The 3,975-nt window shown below is 49.2% G+C and overlaps 1 pseudogene; it reads left to right on the top strand.

The window, feature by feature from the left end:
* The first annotated feature begins 293 nt into the window (after window positions 1-293).
* Window positions 294-3,725, top strand: LOC121460042 (annotated as a pseudogene).
* Window positions 3,726-3,975: the final 250 nt, after the last annotated feature.

Here is a 3,975-nt window from a genome sequence, read left to right on the forward strand (position 1 = left end):
AGGCCTGGGGATGTGCCTCAATGCTGATGTACTCGCCTAGCTTTCATGAGCCTATGTCTCCCAACGTTGCTAAGCCAGGATATATTAAATTAGTGAGTCTGGACTGGGGCAACTCCCAGGGGAGGGGCCTGGGATGGAAAGTTCCACTCAAACATTTTAGAATGGATGCCAGCGGCTGGTGTGAAGCACCCAACCAAACATCCTTCACAATGAAACAGAAACAAACAAACAAAAAACAGTTCTCTGCAAAGGAAAAAGGAACAACAAAACAAAAGGTAAAAGTAGAAGTTGTAATGGATTTGCTGCGAGTCCCCGGCAGCTTGCTGCGGGACCCCAAAAGCAGCCAGTCCCAAGCAGGGACAGCGCATGAGACCACGCAGCAGGTCTCCATGTGGCGGCCATGGGTGAGATTTGCCGGCAGAAAGATGGAAGACGGATAGGCACACCATACAGAATGGAATTGGATATTTATTTAGTGGTTTGTGGAAGGGAGGGGAGAAGGGAAGAAGAGTTTCCCAGAAGACAAAAGCTACAAAGGAATGGGGGACTCTCCAGGGTCGCTTCTTACCTGAACTAGAGGCCCTGGAGGCTCACAACACCTCAGCTTTCCTGGAAGAACCTAGTCTTCTTACATCTTTACCCCCAGAAACTCTCTTTGTTTGTTTATGATTTTGAGAAAGACTCTTACTGTATAGCTCATGCTACCCTACAGTTCAGTTCCCAATCCTATCTCAGCCTCCCCAAAATTAAGATTGTAGGTGTATAGTGTACCTCTCTCTATGCCCAAGTTCTTTCCTTGCTTGCTTCCCTCCACCACCATGCTCTTTTTGGTAGGAGGGGAATCTAGGGTTCAAATCCAAGGTCTTATATGTTCTAGGCCAGCTCTTTACAACTGGGGTACATCCCTGGCCCCGGTTGTTGGGTTTTTGTTGTTGTTGTTTTTTTTCCCTTTCAATTATGTTTTTCATAGAGAACAGTGAGTGTTCTGCTATGACCAAAATCAAGAGGTCCTGATGACTTTCTCTTCTGAGAAAGACCTAAAACTAAGCCACATTCTTCCTCACTATGTAATATACCAGCCTATAAGCTCCAATTCCCTCCAACCTTGAACTCAAAATGGCTTTCAGAAAAGAAAACTGTTTTTGTTGTTTGAGAATAGGGTGTGTATCCTAGGCTGGTCTCAAAGTCATGATCCTCCTGCCTCAGCCTACGGAGTGCTGGGGTTACAGACATGTATCACCTCATCTGGTTTATAGACAAAACTGTTAGTGTGTGCTTAGTTTAATCTGAAGGTGGAACAGACTGTGGCATAGTTTAGTGGTACATGTGCTTAGCATGTTTGAGACTCTAGGTTCCATCCTCATTACCAAATGAAAGCAAATTGCCTTGAGTTGGGTGATAACAAGACTTGATGAACCACAAGGATGCACAGTTAGACTGTGCCCACTGTCCAGATGAACTCAAGCGTGTGCTCTTTCTTAGTCATGATACATTATAAATAATACATCACCATCCCGAGCTGTGGGCTTCCAAGTTTAAGGCTTGTATTTCTTTTAAAGTATTTAGTTTTTAATCCTGGGGCGAGGTGTAATGTGTGCGCATGTGAGTGTAGCTGCCTGGATTCGGGTCCTCTGGAAGAGCACTCTGTGAGTGTAGGTGCTGGATTCGTGTCTCCGGAAGAGTATTACATACTTCTGACTACGAGCATCTCTCTGACCCCCCTCCCCAGAAGTTGTATTTATAATAAATTTCCTGAGGCTACTGACTATTGGAAAATTACTTTTAAAAAACATCAGTATTTTTCTTAGCTTATTTTTATTTTATTTTATTTGTTTGGTTGGTTTTGTTTTCTGAAACAGGGTTTCTTTGTGTGGCCCTGGCTGTCCTGGAACTCCATGCAGACAGTATTTTTCTTAGTTTATGATGACAGCTGTTTCTCCTTCTTAATTAAGTGGCTCTCAAATGTTATGAGCCCCCGGAGAGCTTATTCAAACGGATCTGTAGCCAAGGACAGTGTCCAATGCCTGTCATCTCGACTTTTGGGAGGTGGAAACAGGACAGTCAGTCATTCAAGGCCGGATGAACCTTGGCAACACAGAAATTTCAAGGCCAACCTTGGAGTTCTGTTTGGTGTTCTGTCAATTTGACCCAATCTAGGGTCATCTGGGAAGAGGGAACCTCAGCTGAGAAAAGGCTTTCACCAGATTGGCCCGTAAGCGACCCTGCAGGACATTTTCTTGACTAATGATTGATGTGGGAGGGCCCAGCCTGCTTAGTGTAGTAGTACCAACCCTGGAAAGGTTGTCCTGGGTCTAGCTAGCATTTGCCTCCTCAGATGCTTGGTGGCCTTGGCAGGACGAGCTCTGGAACGGTCTGTGGCAACCGAGCGGCAGCGAGGGGCTCAGTGACCTAGCCTGGGTCACTGAATTTATGGCCCACCCAGACTGCAGAAACATGTGGGCAGTGCCTCTCCTTCCAGGCTTCTCTGTACCTCTGCGGTGACACAACTGTGCCCTTGCCACCATACTCTATAAACAACACAGCCAAAACACCGCAGGGGCTGTCCAGCCATGCACACGAGGCCCAAGAGCAAAGGCCAGGAGCTAGGGATTTGAGGACCGTGGCTGACAGCAAGTCAGAACTGTCCCTGCTTTTGCACATGGGCCTGCCTGGGCTCCTGGCTCCTGCCCCGTTATCTCTCAATCCAGAGCAGCTTGGTGAGGCGTCACTGTCCTATCTAAGACAATTAGAGAATACACTGTTCCTTTCTAGGTCGTCCTAGATCAAGCAGAAGCATCTGGCCTTTTGTGCCAACCAGGTCTTCAGGCCAAGTTTTACGGATGGCTGGAGGGTAGGTGACGTCTTGCTCACTGACCGGAGGGGGAGATTACCGCTCATTATACTTTCAGGGCTGTGAGAAAGACATTCCTACAAGTGCAGTGGGGTTGGTCTTCCCGGCTCACTGACAGCGTGGGTGTGTTTTTATGGTGTTTTTCTGGATTAATTGACTCTTTGATGGGATGGGATAAAATCTGACAGAGCTAGCCCGTGCAGCCAAGCAGGAGTAACCTATCCAGTGTTTTTGTGGCTGGAGTAGAAGGTAGTGATGAGTGGAGGTGGGCCGGGGGGACCTTCCTGGGGCCACAGCAGACAGTAGTTGGAACCCCACCTCTACCGGAGGTCAGAGGAGTGCAGGAACTCCTGCTAGAGAATCTGCCTTCTTACACCGGCCACCAGGTGTACAAGGAGGAGGTGACACTGACTTCCGACCCACCAGGTGGTGATAAGGTCTTCCCCAGAAAGGAGGTCCTTACCGACATTCAGGTCACCATTCAGGGCCCTGAGGAGAATCCCCGTGCCTGAGGTCTATTCAGTATGAAGCTCCTACCCGGCAAAGACTTTCCTGCCTCCCCACCCAAGGCTACTGTCTAAGAACTTCCAGCCAAATGTGGGCGCCAGGGGTGAGATCCGTGCCAACGTGTTCAAGAGGAACTGGATGGCTGAGGTGGGCATCGGATATGTGCTGCTGACCGAGTGCCTACTGGGGCACCCTAACCCAGAGTCGGCACTCAGGAAGGTGGGCGCTGCTTGGAGAACTACGAAGAGTAGGTTGACAGTGGTCTACCCAGTACGCAAGCAGTACCAGCAGCTGGAGGGCTGAGGCTACCTGGGACCTCAGCATGGCTATAGCCTCTCCCACTGACCTTATGACCCCAGTGGTCTAGGAGAAGCCAAAGATCCCATGGCAGCATGCAGGCTCAGGCCAGCAAGATAATTAAGCAGTCAAGAAAATGTCAGACAGGAGGCCGGCACTGCGGAGACTAGTGGGCTCTCCCTCCCTCCCTCCCTCCCTCCCTCCCTCCCTCCCTCCCTTCCTCCTTCCCTCCTCTCTCCCTCCCTTTCTTCCTTCCTTCCTTCTGTTCTGTCCCCTCCCACGGTCTCTAAGTTATTTAATTTGTAGCAGGGTGGGAGAAG

Source organism: Microtus oregoni, unplaced genomic scaffold (genome assembly GCF_018167655.1).
Source record: "Microtus oregoni isolate MIOR12 unplaced genomic scaffold, Mior012 000020F_ref0000438, whole genome shotgun sequence".
Classification (NCBI taxonomy): domain Eukaryota; kingdom Metazoa; phylum Chordata; class Mammalia; order Rodentia; family Cricetidae; genus Microtus; species Microtus oregoni.